This window comes from Lepisosteus oculatus, chromosome 10 (assembly GCF_040954835.1).
Source record: "Lepisosteus oculatus isolate fLepOcu1 chromosome 10, fLepOcu1.hap2, whole genome shotgun sequence".
Lineage (NCBI taxonomy): Eukaryota > Metazoa > Chordata > Actinopteri > Semionotiformes > Lepisosteidae > Lepisosteus > Lepisosteus oculatus.
The window spans coordinates 32524536-32545190 of record NC_090705.1 but is presented as its reverse complement, the minus strand read 5'-3'; the positions used below and the strand labels follow the sequence as shown (position 1 = coordinate 32545190).

Genomic DNA, 20655 nt, shown 5'->3' with positions numbered 1-20655 from the left:
CCAAATAATTCTATGGAAGACAAACGAAAAAGTGAAACACAAATGATCAGAAAATATCCCTTATTGCAAAATAAGGCTAATTACAAAAAAAGAAAATGTTCTTTATGGGCAACAGAACAGCCGCTCCAATGGAGAAGGTAAAAGGAATAAACCATACTGAATCTGATTTTTTAATACAATAATTCAGTTATTGGAGTTTTTACATTTTAAACATACCCAGATGTTTAAAAAACACAGGGAAAAGTGCAAAAATAAAACCTTATGTTCCACACAGAAAGCGTGGCAGCTTGGAAAAGAACATCAGAAGAAAACAAATTTAAATCATACATATTTATTCTGACCTACTCTGGTATCTTGTGATAAGGCCAAAAACTATTTTAGCAGTTTGCCTCACTGTTCAAACAGTAACGTATAAAAAATGCATTTTAGCAGTGTTTGCAAAAATGCAATGAAACTTCAATTATCTGTGATTTGTAGAACATTTCTCCTTGAAAATGAATTCCAAATCAAGTGTGACTGTGTGTCTATACATACATTTAAAACATTATGTTTAAATATTTTTGCATCCTTAATCATCTTTCTTTAATATATGCATACATGCTATCCGAAGTAGATAGTTAAATTAAAAATGGAAAATGTTTCACTCTCTAATTAGTTCAGTCAGTTAAATGAGGCTAGTTCCTTTGACTGAAAGAGAGAACATCACTACATTTGCTAAATAATAACTGGATAGCAGTTGATAAAAACATATTCTATTTCTTTATCACCATTGGGTCATAGGAAATTCCTTGGGATTAGCTTTGTAAGACAAAAGTTTAGCTGTCAGGGTTGAACAGGCACTTGGCCTAGTCAAGACACCTTAAGTAATTTTAGATCTTATTGTTTTACGGGCTATCAGTAATAACTAGCTGTCCTTTGCACTGAAAGCTGTCATTAACTAGTAGCTGTCCTTTTCCATGAAGCCTAACCTTGGAAAATTAAGATATGTCAGGCTTGTAGACAATATATGGCTCAAGGCATATACAGTCAGACCAAGACACCTAATGAACAAACTAATAATTAACTAGAGGTTTTTTTTTTGCATAAAATCAAATCGACAAGTGGATCCTTACATATTTTATATATGTATACCGGGCAAAGTATATCACCAATTCATGAAAAAATGTGAAAACTAAAGAAGGTTAATGCTTAATGCATTTAGAAGTAGAAGTGCTTTTCTTGAACCTCAAATAATTTAAATTCTTTGAAAATATACACTCTTTTCAGTCCTTTGTACTCTTTGGAAATACATGATGGACTCTAATGGCCAGAATGAGTCAGAAATTATCTGCACATACTGTACTTGTAATGTTCCGTCTCCTCCATTGGCTATATTCTAATTTCTGATTTGCAGGTCAGTGTGTGGTTAAAATAAACTTCCGGGCTGAATTCATTAGTATGCCATAAGAAAATGTAGGGCACAGGTTCGAGTCCCACCAGTTTTTGTTCTTAGAAATCTACTTGAAAAAGTATTTAAATTTAATAAGCATGATTTGAAAGGAGTAACTGAATAACACAAAAAGATTTTTAATTCACCTGAAGAATAAGCTTTACAACTGATGTATAGCCTGCAACTGGAAATTTAAATTATTTGATTGTAGTGTTGATTTATAGATGTTCACACGATCTCTAAGAGCAAAGCAACCCAGACAGAAATAGTAAATTGATCAAACAATCACAAGTTGTCCTCACATACTGCCAAGTTACAAACCTCAGGATTCTTAAGAGGAATGATAACTTGGAAAGTGTGCTCCAATAGTAGTCTCAATAAAACCGTGCTACAGAAACAGTGGTTGCCGCTTAAATTTCATGCCTCACTAAATTCCTCAGCCCCAATCCATCAGTTTGGATATACTCAAACCCCACAAGCTACCATTACATCAACATTTGAGTATTACAATTAAAATAGCAGGAACAAGTATTGTACACACTGAAGCTTTGATGATTTTGGCTCATAGTAATAAAGAATACACAACTGTACTGTACTGTAGTTTAAGCACATACTACACACTCAAAACAACATCCTTAGATTCTTACAAGTTTTAAAAGCAGTATTATTCCAAAGTTTTCCTGTACCCAAGCTTATGAAATCATTTCTTTCCTCCTTCCAAACTGCTGGCCAATCATGCCAGACCAAGCTGGCCAACACAACAGAGTTTGACAAATCACCTGCTCTTAACATTTTCACAAAAATTGATGATAAAACGCACATCATTTCATGCAATTTAAATAAAGGTATCTCTGTTTCAAATAATTAGAATTGAATGAACTTGCTAAAAACAGGAAAAGTGTTTCCTATTTTTCTAGTTTCTCCCCTCAACTCATTACAGCACTTGCACTGTGATAACCTTCGCAAAGCTGTATCATCATAAGAACTTGTTTTTGAGGAAGCACAACTGTTCTTATGTATCACTGTCATGCTTTTAATGTTGGTGGTAAAAGATCTAGGTTGTTGGTGTTTAATGCTCTGATATGACAAATAGAATTTTGTGAATTAATTCATTTCTAATTCCCTAAAGCTGAGATCTTTCCAGAAATGTCTGGCCTATGATCTGTACAGGTTTGAATTACATACTGAGAAATACCACCCCAGTCCATTCGCATTGGCAGAGAAAGTGACCCAATAAAAATGAAGCTGTTTAAAAATACTTTATTTATTCTTGGTAAATTTAGAAGATTGACATTCTGCCAAGTGTCTGTGGCCATATTTTCAGATGGGTTTCTACCCTGCAGATAAAGTGACGAAGATACAACTTTGATCCAATTAAATGCACAGACATTATAAACAGTAATTAATGGCTTAATGCAATTACTGTATAACACATTCATAAAGAACTAAAATCAATCCATGCCTATTTTAGAAATGAAAACAAAGTACAGTATCATTAAAAGTGGGCAAACGTACTCAGTATTTAAATCAATTTGTTTCTAAGATTCTATTTGAAGAATCATGTTATATTTTTTTATTTAAAAAATCCTGCTGGCAGTTAAGAGACATTTCAAAAGAGTGAGTTATCTTGCTTCCCAATTTCCAGTTAAACAGAACAAGACTTCACAGAGATTCATCCTAAGGACACCTAGAAGAGCTCAAGTAACCAATATGTTTGATTCAAACCAGAAACCCAACACTGTTAACAGGTCTATATAAAGGAACTTCATTTCCTTTGTGTTAGATAACCTGGGAAATAAGCAAGACAGTAATGTCCCTAAAGAGAGTATACAGTTGGTGGCCTACTCTACTGTACAGTATGTTATGAACAATATGCTGACAGGAGACCAAGTCTATCAGCAATTCACATTTCAAACATGAATCCAATCAGTGGCAAATCGCTAAGTAAAGGAAAAGTGATGAATAATTCTCACTGTGGTATAGTGCTTGGGTAAACTTTCTAAGCACAATCAGCAGATAAAACCTAAAATGCAATCAAGGAAGAACACATTCATAAAACTGAAAATAATCTAAGGCAAAAAAAGTCTTTACAGGAAATAAGTGTCAAAAAGACATGTTTATATATTGAAGCAGAATCTGTTTAGTTGAATTGAATTTAAATGTTAATTGCTGATGTGGAGACACCTCAAAATTGTAGAGCACAACTGACAAATGACCACCAGGGCTTAGTGACTTTATTTTGGCCTGAGGTGTTTCATGCTTGCAGTATAGCAGTGACCCTTGTAGCACTGGTCATTATGAACAGCAGAGACCCATGTGGCAGTGAACACTAGGTACAAGCATGAATCCTTCTTTAAAGGGAAACTGCAGTCCTAATTTCTCAGACCAATTATTAAATCTCGGTAACAAAATACATTCAGTGATGCTATAGAAAACTTTCAGAACTTTTGAATTAAGCACAAAATCGTGAAGTTTTCTGTAAGTCGACATGTTATCACAAACCCATGGTCTCACCACGGGTGAGAACAAGAGTTCCCACGAATTGCGACATAAAGGGGCCCTTCTTGCTCACTAGTCACTGTAATGACTAATGTAAAGCAATGTACAAGCGAATATATACAGGTTGTGCAACGGATGTCTGTAGTACTACATAGTATTTTTTGGGTACCATGACCCATTACAGGAAGAAGTGAATGTCATGATGTAATGATAGAATCATGAAGAAATGTCAAGATGGATGGATAAGCCTTAGATATGTGCTCTGACTTTCTGATGATTGATATATTGGCCTCGTCAGCACATTTTGGAATAGAAAAAAATGTTTTAATCTTCAGTGTGCAGGTTGCCTACAAACTAAGTTGATTATAAAGTGACGATAACAATAAAATAAATGTAAATACCCCCTTTATTAAAAAAAAACCCTCATATCAAAATTGTTCATTTTAATTACCGCCATTCGGCAAGTGTAATTTGAATGTTCTATAATAATTTTCACCAAATCTGAAATGTCAGCATTCCCCAAACAGAGACTCTGCTACCAGAATCACTAAAATGTTCCAGGGCTCTCAAGCTAGTGCAGAAACTAGCAGGCTTAGAGTGTTGCTTCAAAGCAAAATGTGATCAGACTTTTTCAGAATTGGAAAAAAAATCAAGATCGATCTTTTCACTATAGCATAAGAATAAAATAAATGAAAAACTTAAAAAGAGGTGCACCAAAAAACTTTTACAGTTGTCCTGCAAGCTTAGTAAATAACCAAATACTCCACTGCTGTAAAGAGACTTAAAGTGTTTGGTTTCATTCCATAATAATGTTCTAACAAACCTTTAGAACGTGTGCATGACAAAAAATTAGCAGAATTAGCAGCGTTTACAAAATGCAAACTTAATAAAAATAGACTTTCTTTTATAAAACACGTTTAAAAGAAGAATCACAAGGCCCTTTACAGTAGGTGTAAGGACACCAAATTACAGAACTAACATATAAGAAACGCAAGCAGTAAGAGATGAAGCATAGATATATGGTCATTATAGCAGACAAAGACATTTCTTAAATAAAAGCCTTTCTGAAAAGAGAGGTTTAAGCCTAGATCTAAATACACTAAGGGTGGGTTACTCTGATATCCTTGGGGACAGAATTGAAGAACTCAGGGGTATAAGCAAGAAAGCCCTCCCACCCATGCGTTTTGCAAAGTTTTGAGAAGGCTGGAGATTAATAACATAGAATTAAAGGAACCTTCTCGCTCTTAAGAATAAAGCAGGAGTTGAATAAAGCCTCATTGCACATATGACCAAGTGAAGCCTGCAGCTTTCAGACATGGTACACCAGATTGCTCCCAATTCACACTCCCAAACTGTACACATTCCACTGTAGTGATTACTCACTCACTTCATCCCTGTAGACAGGTCTGTGATTGACTGGCTTTAGATGAAAAGATGTTTACTCAGTTTCAGCTTTCTCCTGATTCGCTAAAACAGGTGCTTGTCTCTTGGTGAAGAAATGTGACACATTATGAGTTAAAACATCTGCTTTAACATAACATGTACCATAACTACGTGTGGAAATGGGGAAGACCGCGTTAAAAGGTTTGCTCTGAAGCTCAAGGGAAAAACTCTTGTGGTGGTGTTGTGAAAAGTTACTACATACAGTTTAACTTGTACTGCAGAATTGGTTACTAACTGGTGGATATTAAAAAGCTCATTCAATTATAAACAAAATTATAATACAGGTCATTATAATTATCATCAAAAATTTATATTCTATTCTATTTTATAACACTCCTATGATTTACCATGTTTTGATTTTAAAATATTCTGCAATTAAAATGTCAAGGAGGTAACTATCAGACCAGAGACTTAAAACATCTTACATTGCTGGCTCTTAGTCAAACAGGTTTTAAAAAGTTCCAGTCTTTCTCGGACTCCAATTTGTTTTTAGAAGATTTACATATATAAAGCCATGTATTATAGGGTGAAAGCACTGCTCCAGAACCATACAGATGCCTTTGGAGTGGTCTGGCCTCTGATGCAGGCCAGAAAGTTTGACAAAAACCCATAATGACAACTTTCAAGTCTCAAGACCAGTGAGTCCAGGCAGTTGCAAAAAGATCCTGTGACCACGGACGACAGGAATGTTAATCGTCTTGGATTTTACTAAACTATTTTTGAACAAAGAACCAAAAAAAAAATCATTCCACTGTATTATTTTTCCTTCAAGAAGTAAAGGGCAGGGCAAATTACCACACGAATTAAACTGCTTTAAATGTGAAAGAAGCCGTTAATACCTTTTCAACAGCACATTATGGATGGTGTACAGCTGCTAACCCACACACTGTTTTCCAGTCACATTGGAATCCAATGGTTCAGCAAAAAGTCAAGTGCTACATGCCATGGGTTAAAGTTGTTAAATACAAATATTTCACAGTGACACCTACACCTTCTTTACAGAATTCCTATATCTTAGCGATTGCTTATGGAAGTGTGTGGAAAAACAGGACCTTTAGCAGTCATTAGCACCCACCATCTAGAAATAAGTCCATGGTGCGATACAAATGGAATAAACTATCTAACAAAGATGTTGAAGGGTCTGATGAGAAATGGCTGAATGAGGTCCTTGAATCAATTAGTTACTGGTTGCCAAAAGACTGACCAAATGGATTCCTCTCGTTTGTTCTTAAGTCAAGCCATAGTAACATAGTAACTAAAATATCTGTTCTGTATAACATGCAGCACTGTTTTCTGTTACTGTCCAGCTGTTATTTCATCACTTCAGTTTTTACACTTAGCTCTCTGGAACACTTTTTTTTGTGCCATGAGTCAAAGGTTTCCTTTTTTATCGATATTGCCAGGAAAAATGCTGAACGCACTTCCCCACTGCTTCCCACACAAAGTGGCATTTTTTCCATGGAGCTCTCCAAATGCAGCACTAATTACTGCGCAAGAACATCTGCAAGACTAATCGCATTAGGTGACTGTGCCTCACAACCATGATTGTTTAACGCGATAGAACATGTATCCTCTGTGCTGTTCTTCCAAAATGTTATGTAATGTTTTTACTTGATTGTGTAAAGAGGACTGAGAGAGCTCTGAATTTCAACGGGGCTTTCAAAAGGGTGTTCAATTGCAAAACAAACGCCTTCCTCTCTTCCTTCCTTCCTTTTAAGCTTTGAAAAGCAGGTGGATTTTACAATTAACCATGTATCTCCTCCTCTCCTTTGTAACACTTATGTTCAAGACAGACATCTTTTCACTGTGTGAAAGAAGACTCAAAAACAACATGTTAAGGGAGTTTTAGGTGTAAAAGAAGGTAACATTTGGTTAAGCCTCCACATCATCTTCGTCAGTGATTACAATCTTTGCAGGGCTTTTTGCTTAAAGTTTGACCCCACAGTCATAATAGGCCCAATACACATTCACCCACTCAAGCACACATTTTTGTTATTTCTGTACTTGTTAGGATCTCCCCTTCACTCCCAGTGACTCTCATTCTATTATTGTTCTACATTTTGGAGATTAAAAGATTTTTACATTTAACTTGTGAGAAGTGACTTGTGATCCTAGTTATCTTGATGGCTTAATATATTTTAACTTACTGCAGGGCTTATATTCCGTACATTTGTTAGGTCTGTTTTGCTGAAAACAGACTGCAACATTATACTCTTCAATTGCTTATGTGTGTGCAGCAGTCACAATGTCCACAATTCTGTCTTTTTGTTCTGGGCAGCTGAAAATGAAACAAAATGATAACATGTAATAGCAATTTAAAGGTAACTAGAAAGTTTTATGTGAGAAAATGTAAGGACTGTACAAGAGGAAAAAATATTAATATTAATTCTTTTGCATCTTATTCATCTGAAGGCTGAAGGTGTATAAACCAGTTCTAAGGAAGCCAGACAGAAATCACATGCCATTTTTGGGTTGTTTTCTGTTATTTATTTTATAATAACTTAAAATTAGACTAACGAAGCAAAGGCCCTGGAGAATTTCAAACAGTATCCCCCTATTAATTTCCAGTACAAACTCCAGGGTTACACCAAGCCTGCAGAACAACAGACTCCACCGAAAGGGATTAACAGCAGTTTACGCTGCAGTTTCCCATACCTGTGAAAACATACCCTGCTGTTCTGCATACGCTTGGGGGATTTATCTAAAACCTTTCTTCAGAATGTAATTTTGGTCTCCTTTCATCTTCTGGCAAAAACAAATATAAATGATGTGATGGTGTACAGTACATATTCATTGAATACTATAAATCCTAAACCTCACAGCCCTGTTCTCATTCAGAAGTGCTCTATAAAACAAACTTTTTCAATCCCTCAGCTACAAAGAAAATAGAAACCTCTACATCTCTCTTATTAGTATGACAGAATTTTAGACATGTTTTAACTCTTAACGTATCAGAGATCAAAATAATCAGAACACCTCATTTTTAAAACAGCACATTTTAAGGTACAGAGTTCCCCACTATCACTCTGATACTCAGCTGCATAACTGTATAACCAGTATAAACCATACTGTGTAACCAGTTATGCACTAAACATAAACAGGATTATTAACATGAATACTTCCTAGGAAGATAACACTATGTTATTCAGTGTACTAAATGCAATTTATAAGTATCCCAGGACTTGCTGTGATGAGGGTTGAAGTTTAATCTAAAATATACAAATAAATAAGGCTTTGTACCAGATATCTTTGGTATATCTTCACACCATTGGATTCATGCTTCCTTTCTGGTATAAAGAGTACAGCTACATGAAGGCAACTATACATAAGAAACTACATTTTAGCCAGGATAAAAGTGGATCTTTGAAAGCTGACTTGCAATGAATCCCAATCAACGGGTATTAAGAAAATTGTAAAGTTAATTTTTACCGGTGTGTCATCAATTACCACACAGAACTTCATTTTGAAACCCTCACAAGCTACTGGCAGTGGTAATACCAAAACCATTTTTTCCATGGGTCATGAACCTTGCCTAAAATGTTCGCATATTTTAATCAGAATTAAAAAAAACAGCCTTCTGGGTAAACTAAAATGTGATGTTTACAACCTGTTTTTTTTAATTACAAAACCTACTGAGAAACCTTTTTTTAACAGTGTTTAGCACATCATCTCTTCCATCTTACCAGCATAAAAGATGCAAGTGCTGAGATAAAAAAAAAGATTAAAGTTTAATGCATAGTAACTAGTAGTCTGACTTTATGGAGGAGCCTGTCTGTCAAAACATTCAGAGAACAGTATAGTTTTATGTGAAACACAGATGTTTTCCTGAGCCTATATAATATCTGTATCACAAACACAGATCAGGAACATATGTTCCTCAATATACAGCTTATTTTTTCCCAGCTGGATAGAAAATTTATATTTTCAATACGCCAACGATGAGGGAATTATATGAATAAAATTCCTAGCCTAGCAGCAATAAAATCAAAGCCTCTCAAAGTCTATAGGTTTTAGAATTCTCAAGCGTTTTAAGACAGTTTTAAAATAACAATCAGCTACAGTTACAGTTCAGATGTGATACTGAAATGAATCATTGCAATGTTTAAGGCAAGAAGGGTCCAAGACACAATAAATATGGTATCTGTGAAGGGAGCCCACAGCTTGAAATACTAAAGAAATAAAGTACTACTACTGCACATGCCTTTACAGCAATATTTATAGGCAGTGATATAATGAAAAGAAAATGATCACCAAGGAGTTGAATTAAAAGTGCCAAAAAAAGAAGATCAGATAAATACAAATGCTCCAGCATGATAATCCAGGTGTCAGATCTCAGAAGTGGAGCAGAGAACATAAGGAATATACAGTACAGGTTCGAGGGGACTCCCCAGTGAGTATGTAATGGCTTTTCCTACCATGGTGTATCAGCTCTCCAGGCTCTTACTATACAGCAAAGTCACTTTTAACTGCTCAGTGCTGCCCATGACGTAGAGCAGAAAGGAACTTTTTTCATCTTTCATACTAGACGGTAAACACGAAAATACGAAAAGCAAATTCCCGGTAACACAGTTTACAAGTTTATTCAGTCTAAAAACCATGGCTGAGACTGCATTTGCCAATACCTTAAAAAGAGAACCGGGGTGTGTTTGGGTTAGTGGTGTGAGGGATGAGGCCTCTGTAGACGAGTATTTTTTTATTTTCTATATTCTTTCACTGGATTACAGAAGGTTTAAACACATGCAAAGACCAAGACTCCAAAGACCTGCCCCTAGAGATGCAGCATAATAACTGTGTTAGTCTACTATATTTTTCTTATACTATACTAAAATGATTTAAACACTGGAAACAAGTATATTCTACTGCTAATTAAAGCAGAGAACCTCACAGCAGCGTCCACACTCCACAGGTGTGGCAATTTACATTAATAGATTCACCGAAGCAGCAAACTTACACTTAAAAGCCAAATGCAGAATATAGAAACAAAAACACAGACGACAGACAAGCAATGAATAAAATTCAAGTGCTGCAGAGTAGCAGTACTTAACAGTAACAGTAGTTAAGTCTTTAAAATAGAACTTCTAATGCTCATGCTTCAAGAAAGGTTGCACTAATAATAATAGTTCACAGTGCTCCAAACACTTTGTGCGGAGAGGCTCTGCGAGGGTTTCTGATTTTTCTTATTGGCAGCAGTTGCCAACAGTTTTTCCTGTTCATATTTCATCTGTCTAGCTTTGATAACTCCTCGATAACAATAACATACTACTGCCGGGGTGTTCCTCAGAGCCCATCACAGAAATCTGACCTCTGACAACATCCAAAGGAGACGTCTTCGGAAAACGGCATGCAGTAGCTGGTCCCTAGCACATCATTCCACACATTAGGCATTCTGGGGGTTATAACAACCTTTTGCACAGTGCATGCACTGAGAACTGCATGACCAGCTCTGCAAAAAACTTAAGTCCACGTGTGCAATTTACAACAGTGCTGCAGACTCTAGAAGTGGCATAAGAAGTAAACAGTTTATATGCCTGAAGGAGAAGACAGAGCCTGATATACCCAAAATGTATCCTCAAAGCATGGATAACTGAAAGGATTGTGATGGCCAAAAGAAGGTACTAATTTCAACCAGCAGACCAGCAATTTTAGGAGCGAAATAGCACTTTGGTCTCCAGCTGTCTCACCCCGTTTTGAATCAAGGCCAGCATCAGTAGCACAATGCGTTGTGCAGCTTTCCTACCAAGGTTAGTGTTCACCGAGGTATGAACTAAAACTAATTAGACTTGATCTCCAGGTATGAGGCACAAAAACTACATGTATTTTTTATCTCCTATACCCTTTCACTTCATGTCTTCCGCATGTCTCACACCAATGTAGCATTCAACATGGTTCGCAAATGTCAAAACAGTGAAAACTGGCTTGCAGATAAACACTTTAAACTTTAAGGGTTATCTGCAAGGAAACCACTGATCAGTAGTTTTTTACTGAATACGTTAGTTATATAAATAATTAAAAAATCACCTAATTATGATGTTTTATTAGACAAATCAACTTGATTTTGCTATGACTCAAACGCTATGAGTTTGCTATATCTCATTTGTTTCTGATATTTACAGCAAAGTGTTTGAGATGATCATTTAGAATGCTCAATTTGGGGCATTTTTGTTTGTACTCAGGAAACTTCAGATCTATAGGTGATACAGACTCAAACTTGGCATAATATTAAAATGATTTGCACATCTCAATACAGTACATTTACCTTATAAATAAACTTTATATATGCGTTCATATATCAGCACCGAAAATTTAAAAAAAAAAATCCGATACTTTCAGTACCGTAACCAGCTATGTGATGGAGAGGGTGAGGGGTTGTTGGGATTTAAGAAAATGCAACAAATGGGCTACAATTCTAAACACAAACAAATCCCCTTTCTACCTGTAACCAAAACCTGTCCTTCTGTACCAAAAAAAATGGTATCTAACAGATGTTCTTTTGGGATCCCAGAACTCTATTTGTTTACCCATTCGTCTTCTTCTGACATATGCTGCATTTTTCCTGTTGTCTGAAAATGGCTCTGAAACTGTCAAAGCGTGGTCTCCAGATATCACAAGAAGACTAGCAGTTCTAGGATACGGGTATGAGCAAGCAAGTCTATCTGGAAGGGAGAAGATAACTTGTACTTAGTTAATGCTATTCGACGTGGAAAACCTCCAGTACACAGCCAAGCCACAACCCCATCACATTATATTGTGACAGAGACAAAATCCAAATTCTATTTATCCTCCAGGTTGCACAGTGTAAGCCAATTTGGACGAAGTGCTTCTTTAAAAAATACTTTTTGTTCCCTACCAAAAATGGAGATGTGACCTTTTTTTTCCCCTTGACATCATCCTGCTAATTTTGATATAAACCGATAGATAGAACTCGCTCTTGCTGAACCTGCAATTTAGCTTTTCTACTCTGTCTGTATTGTTTGAAAGATCCAGGCTTTTGGCAAGAGTGTTAATATTTGAATGCTGTTTTCTTTTCTTTTACAATATAGGAACGTCTCTTAACTGGACCACCATATCTGTCACTCTTAATCTTATTCCAGTGCATACAATTTGGCTGTATTTTTCTGACAGTTTTAAATGACTCTTTTGCATTGGAGAATTCCCAGTGTGAGAAGAGAATTTACTCGAGCTCCTGCTCTACAGTACCAAATCGACATTGGTTAGGTTTGCTGACTCACAGCACTGGGGCCCTGGGTTCAACTCCCAGGTGTACTATCTGCATGGAGTTTGTGTGCTCACATGGGTTTCTTCCAGGTGCTCCACTTTCCTCTCATAGTCCAAAGACATACTGGTATGCTAAAGGACTTTGGGGAAAACTTGCACTGGTGTGAGTGTGAGTACATTTGTGTCTGTGTGTGCCCTGCAATGGACTGGCATTCCATCCAAGGTGTATCCCTCCTTGTACCTACTGCTTACTGGATTAGGCTCAGGTGCTCCCTGCAACCCTGCATCGGATGAACCAGTTAGAAAATGGAAGGATGGATATTGCAGTATTAGAATATGGAAGGTTAATGACAATTTCCACAGACACTCAGCCTTGCTACTAGAAGAGCTGGTGAGATTTGTACGATTAAAAAAAAGCTAAGGTAGCTCTCAATCCTCTAGCAGCTTTCTTGGCATGTATTTTGAAGGCAATGGCATTTCTGCTTAAGCTTATAAAATATTTTTCCATTACTGAGAGGCTGTTAATCAACTCAAGAAGTAGTTTAATCTCTCGTATCTTGTGAAAAATTGCAACTATTTCACTTCACCTCTCTAAATGCAACTAAACATTCTTCAACATTTTCTTCTGTGTCTTTTTATAACACTCATTTGTAACTGAATAATTACCATGAATGTCAGAACTGTTCGTTGGTGATGATCAAAATGTTTTGATGATCCTGCATGTGCTGAGCGCTGACTCTATATGACAATCTCTTCTCCACATCATATAATTGGTCCATAGCTCTTTAACTACTGGGAACTCCAGGCTGTAATTTTCTGTACTCATGCATCAGAGTCTGTAGAACATCATACCAAAAAACAAGATTTTTTGAAAGACTTTTTCTTTTTTTAAATTTAATTTAATTTTTTTTTAAATGACCATGTGTCAAAAGCTATTTGAGGTTTTTTTTTTGCTTCTGATTCGCCCTCCATAGGATGGATGTACTATACTGTATGTGCCAACTTAAAGTAACATTTGAGATGGTTCTATCAAACTCAGTTTGATTTCACACAGAATGACCTTTCTAAAACTAAACTACAAAAGTCAGGCTATCACCTAACTTACCTCACAGAAAAAGAAGTTGCATTGAGTACTACACTAATCACTCATTTCTCTGAAGGTCAAATCACACTCTGATACTGTATACCCTGCTAATCATACTCTGTGCAAAAGTTTCTTTTCTAATTTTGAAAAGCACAGTATAGAATTAAAAAAACATTGGTTCACTGAAGCTGGACTGTGGAATTCACCGTTTACAACATCCCTGTCATCAGATCCTGTAGATTTTACAACTCTGCTTATCTTTGATTTTCTGCTTTTGTACAATGCTAGAGAAACAATACTTGGCAAAACGACCAGAGAATACAAAGGCCTTCGACTCCTACAGGGGCAAGCTGAAAGCAAAGGGCACAATCCTTAGAAATTAATTTGATTAGCTGTTCTAACTGGGGAAAGTCCTGCTCATCATCTACCAGTGTCGATTTTCAAGGCCACTTGCAAGTGAATGATGAATTGCTTAAATTTAATTTTATATAAAGAAGTAAAAAGAAAATTTTATAGAAACCTTTATAGTAATATTTACACCTTACACCTACGCTGGTAATATGTTAAAGATCCTTTTGGTGATTTTATGAATCTCCAATGAAAGAAAACAGATTTATTTTATAGTTAATTGTTTTTAGAATCTTTTCTCTGAATATAGGTAATGCTTAGTGTTTAATCAGCTTGGCAAAATGCTACTTAAAACAGTTATATGTAGAACACTATAGCTTATATAAAAATTGAAATAGAGAAAGAGTTAAAATTATTACTTCTACACTTTGATTAAGGCTCTAAGTAGCAAAATGTTGCAAAAGAGGAAAAGTAAAACTAGGGGCATTAACAGAAGAAAAAAACAGCAGATCAAAAAGGCATTCATGTCATATTGCAATATCAAAACTGCATGTAATCTTTCTTTGCAATAGGAATCATTGATTTCTTCATAATGTTTGTCTGTCAGAAACGTTCCATTGCTGTCTAAATAGAAAGCATTTTTCCCCTAGGGCTGGTGTCATCAGGATCAGATTGAAATCATGTCATGTTTCTCAGATATATGTCATTTTGTACAATGAATAACATTTGTCTATTTTTCATGAAAGATTAATTGTCACTCACAAATGTGATTGAATACTTTGTATCACTGGAGAGGAAGCATGGGGAGTTTGGGGGTGAAGTCTACTTAGCACTGCCATTCAGAAAGTTTATTAAAAAAAGTATTTTAACTGGAGTGTCCATTAATTCCTATGTGATTATGTGATTTATAATAATAGAAAGGGGGTACTTTCTATTACATACCTTTCTAATTAGTCACTCTTAATTCTGATCACATTATTTACAGTACATTTATGTTGTGCTGTGTAATCCAGGTGCATATACTGTTATATATTAATGTTTAGTTTATATAACCTCCTATATGGGCTTTATTTTCAGTGCATTCCTTAAATAAAGACAGACTTGACTGTAAAACAGTCTTAATAGTTATATTTGATATGAGCATCAACACAAACTTAATAATGCTACAGAACAAATGACCAAATCGTCATGTTACTAGCAACACAAACCTCAGTATTTAAACCTTTAGAGGTAATGTTTGGGTGATGTGCTTTATTCTTCCTCTACTATATTGTAACTAGTTTTTCCATTAGATACACAAAGTCCCCCAACTAATTTGTCACACCAAACCACTTAATAAATTGTGCATAACACTGTACTGATTTGTTTCTAAACTGACTTTTACATCATTAAACGATTACAGACTAAACATAACAAACCAGACGATTTAATACTTAAAATTTGTACTTAAAAAATAATCTAACTACATACAAGTGCTGATGAGTAATGATTTACATAATTGAAGGTGTATGCCCCAGTATGGAAACTGTATTATTTTATGACATGTTTCTAGACCATAATTGCAATAAGACAAAATTGTGATAATTGTGTTATAGTGATTTGTAGATAATGCATAGTTGTAACAATACTTTTGTTGTATACCTCCTTAACATCATGGTGCTTGACTCTATACAGCACATACAGTAAAATAAAAGACTGCTCTGTTATCAACACACTCAAGATTTAGTTACAAAATGCAGACATGCACAGCATTCTGTCTGGTAATAATACATGAAAACATAATGAGCCTTTATTTGTCTATAGCGAACTGAAAAATCATATTACAGGGAACAATTATAGATGTAGTGCTGAAGACGTAATTCAAAGTTCAGAATGCCTTTATGTCTTTTGAGATGAACATTGTTTCTGTTTTAACTGAGCCTGTGAACGTACTTACTACTGCATCACCAGCATGTTACATTTTTTAAACTTTTCATAAAAAAATACCTTTTTACAGGATGGTATCCATCATTAAACTTGGCTCCAGCTTTTACTAAATGCAATTAAGTTAAATCCAGGATGTCAAAGTACGAGGTCTCTATCATTTTTAATCTGTAGATAGATAGATACTTTATTGATCCCGTGAGGGAAATTGCAGTGCAACAGCAGCTTAACACACACAACACAGCCACAGTTTAACGAATTATATAATAATAGTACAATACATACAATACAATACAAGAGTTACTCACAGTCCGGACACACAAGAGGAAACTAGAACAGAACAGTACACAGTACCACAGTACCATCCTGACAAATGAATGGAATCATCAAGAAAACAGTTTGCTTAAACCAACAGCAAGTGTTGGTCTCTTAATGGATCCTTAAACACTTTATTCCTTGTTCCATTAAACTACACAAACACTGCAGCCTTAAAGGATTAAAAACAAGGCAATTCCCCAAAGAAAGCATACTGATAAACCCGCATTAAGCTTTGCTTCAGCACTGTCTATTGCCATATAAAACTCAAGGATTCAAATGTTTTATTTTAGATTTCAATGCATTACATTCTGTTCCTTATTTTTCTTTATTAACATGAGTCAGCCTCTGTAAGTTGTATCTGATTTTTTTTTTTAATTAAACCAAATCCTCATCTACTGTAAGAAAACATCAAATCTGCAACACACTTTGAGAACATCTGACCAAGACAAACACTGGCTACAGCCAGCCTCGTTAATATAACTTTCTTTCATCTCTTAGACCGCCAATAACATATCTATTTAAAGTAAAATATGTACCCTCAAACCTTTTCAAACAAAATTCTTTACACTCGACACCTTTTTTTTATTTCTGCTAGACTTCACAGAATCTTTCATTCAAAGTGATTATAATTCCTATGTCTCGCCTGCTGTTCTAACCCATCATTAACAACATCCAATCAATAACAGTTTTGTTCCACTTTTTCCATCCCTTCTGCATCTTTGAAAACTTATAGAAGAAAAGATGGGAAGGGAGAGATTACTGCAATTAGTACTCTGCATCTTTTCATCTCCAGCAACTTGAAGTGCTAGTTTCCTGTGTTTAATGTATGAACAGATCACCCATTTTGCTTACTTTTCATCAGGCAACCTGTCATCTAATGATGTAGTCCCTATAGCCTCACAGGGCACTAATGACAAAGACTGTCAATTTCCCCTCCAGATCAGTAATGGCCGAGTATTTACAAGACAGCTGCTTCATCAAGGCACTGGTTGATTCAGTGCTTGATGGAAGCTTTTCTTCAGCTTCACCATGCATGCCAAGCAACCTCAGATAAGAATCAAAAGAAAAGAAGTGGCATGTAAGCAGATAAGACTCAAGCAAGAATGTGCCCTAGCCCCTTGTGTAAACAGTTTTCAAACAATGATTTACCAAAGTGTCATCTAGAAACACTGGAGATGGAACCAAATATTGACAAAAGCATTCATAACTGCAGGCTACTATGGGAAACCAAGGACAGAGTTTTATTGTACAACAGTTTACACCTCTAGCTAGAAAACTAACGTGTTTCTTTTTTGCATAAATAATGACATTCTAGTGGGCTTTTATCCCAAATTTAAAGCCCCCAACTGCCATAAGGGCATGACAGTAGCCCATCTGCCTTCTTTAGTAGTGAGTCTCATTCAACTCAAAACCTGTTTCCTGTTCTCCACTTCTGCAGAGTTTCCACTTGCACCTCCTGGCTTAGGTTTCACTGTTCATTCTTAAGACATCAATGTCTTTGAGGATTAGGAAAACTTCAATATTCAGTCCCCTCATAATCTTCTCTGTGCAAGACTAAAAACGCTTCTGCCTCTCAGTATAGGATCTTGTAAATATTCCAATCTGGCAATTTGTTAATTCAATTAAGGTTGCAATTAGGCAATTACAGTCAAATGGGATTAAATCCAACAGGTGTGTGGTTTTCCAAAACCAGGATTGGGAAACCCTGGTCTATAAAATAAAAATGATGTTAAACACCTATGTTTTTTCCTTAAGTAGCCTCTATCTCATTGTTTACCATTATGTATTTATAGCTTGTTTTTTTTATATCTGTATGTAAAACCCTACAGTTGTTTACATTAAGCTTCATTTACCAGGTGTTTGCCCAGTCCTGAATTTGATCTAAATCTGAATGTTATTTGCTGCTTCTATAGTGTTTAATAATGCTCCTAATTTGGTACGATTTGCAAACTGGACATGTTTTCTGAACTAGGAAACTAATCAAGAAACGAGAATCCAGATCATTCATACAAAGTAGGAAGAGCTGTGGTACTAGTACAGATTCCTGAGGCACTCCACTAATTACATTACCCCAGTCCAAGCTTTCACCCTTATTTGTGCTCTCTTTTGCTCAATTCTCAATCCAAACATCAAAACACACAATTCCCTGAATGCCTATTGCACGTAATTTAATAATTACTCTTTCATGTGAAATGTCTTTAATTTTTTTTGAGGAACATTTTTTAAATCCACTCTCAAAGATACTTCAGAAACCCAGATGGAAGTTTACAGAAAACAGATTTAATCAAATGGAAAATCAACAAAAGTGTGTTTTCTCCCCCATTAATTTTGAAAAAACAAAATCTTCTATATTCTGCTATGGTTGTGAAAATATTTGTGAACAGTTATAAATTCTCCCTATTTCATTTTCTCACATGCTAGAAGGTGCAAAATCCAGGCTCTGAAATTTCAACCCAGCCAGAGGATTCTGAAGTCCCTTAACCACAAAGGCAAACTTTGGACTAGTAAAATAAAGGTTAGAAAATGCAACAAAAGGATAAGTTAATTTCTTAAAGAGAATGTAAAGATCTCAACTTACAAAGTTCCCAAATATAACCAATACCAGCCAGATTAAGTACATCAGTACATTCAAATTCATTACTTTACTCTGCGAACTAATGAAATGGAACCAATCAAAGTTAATGACCTATACTTAATCTATTTGAAAGATACTCTGCAATTCCCTGTCCGTCTATTTCATTGTTCATCTCTTAAGTGTCTTAATCTTTTATATTTGAAAGGTCACAAGAGTAAATCAGAGTACTCCGGAAATTAATGCACTTACACAATAATGCTACATTTGTGTTTTGCAATTTGCCAGGACTATGTAAAACCAAACTATTGTAAAACCTTTTTTTAAATATTTTATTGGAATTTTACTGACTGAGATTGAGCAGTATAATTGAAGTGCCTTATTCTAAGAGTTTTTTAAAACTGCTTTAGAATTACCATGCCTTTGTAACATAACTCACCATTACTGTATATGGCCCACACTTTTCTTATAAGAAGCTACTTTTCTTGTAAGAAGCAAAACTTCACAGGGTTATGTCATTGACATTCACCGAAACAGTAAGTACAAGCGGTCTAGTGGTTCCCATATTAGATAATAAGATCAGATCACTTTATTAGCCCTATACAATTTCTTGCATTAGGAATTCATCTTTTCGCATACCTCAGCTTGCTCTCCATGAGACATAGACACACAGACAGGGAGAGAAGCTTGGGGTATGAGCATAGGGTCAGCCATTGTACAGCGCCCCTGGAGCAGTTGGGGTTAAGGGCCTTGCTCAGGGGCCCAATGGAGTAGGATTCCTCTTCCAGCTGCAGGATTTGAACCGGTAACCTTCCAGCCACAGGCGCAGATCCTTAGCCACAGTGCCACCCCTCCACCCCCACGGTCTAGTGGTTAGGATTCCTGGTTTTCACCCAGGCGGCCTGGGTTCAACTCCTGGTATGGGAGCTCTCAACTGGGAACACACTGAAGCTAAGCAGGTTTGAGCCAGGCCAGTACCTAGGAAAGCAATGGTTGCTGCTGGAAGAGGTGTTCGTGGAGCCAGTAGGGGTTACTCACCGTGCAGTCTAAGTGGGTCCAAATGCCCCAGTATAGTGACGAGGACACTATACTGTATTAAGGCCCCGTCCTTCGAATGAGACATAAAATCGACATTCTGACTCTCTGAGGTCATTAAAAATCCCAGGGTCTCGAAAAAGAGTAGGGGTGTTACTCCAGTGTCCCAGCCAAATTTCCCATTGGCCCTTACCAATCATGGCCTCCTAATAATCCCCATCTATGAACTGGCTTCATCGCTCCCCACTAATGGCTGATGTATAGTGAGAGTATTGGTTCACTATGGCTGCTGTCACATCATCCAGGTGGGGCTGCACATTGATGGTGGTGGAGGGGAGTCACCATTACCTGTAAAGTGCTTTGAGGGGAGTGTCCAGTAAAGAGCTATATAAGTGTAAGCAATTAGTATTATTATTATACTGGAGCAATCTGAGTGAAGCCCCTTTTCTCAAAAGGACAACAGCAGTGCCTCACCTAGGATTGGAACAAGCTTAAAATTCTTAGTCCAGAGCTCTAACCACTAATCCACACTGATTTTCATCTTAAAACATTGGTTTTCATTGGTGGTGGTGGAGGGGAGTCCCCATTACCTGTAAAGCGCTTTGAGTGGAGTGTCCAGAAAAGCGCTATATAAGTGTAAGCAATTATTATTATTATTATTATTATTATTATTATTATTATTATTATTATTATTATAACAGAGTCTATAAACTACAAAATAGGGGAAAAAAACATTTGTTACCATCATAGAACTCTTCCTCAGTCAATTAAATGATAGCTTTTACTCTT

General features: G+C 36.1%; 1 protein-coding gene across 2 annotated transcripts in view; it reads right to left on the bottom strand.

The window, feature by feature from the left end:
- Positions 1-20655, bottom strand: part of ctnnal1 (catenin (cadherin-associated protein), alpha-like 1) — a 99922-nt gene that overhangs the window by 56623 nt on the left and 22644 nt on the right. The gene's annotated exons all lie outside the window — the stretch shown is intronic.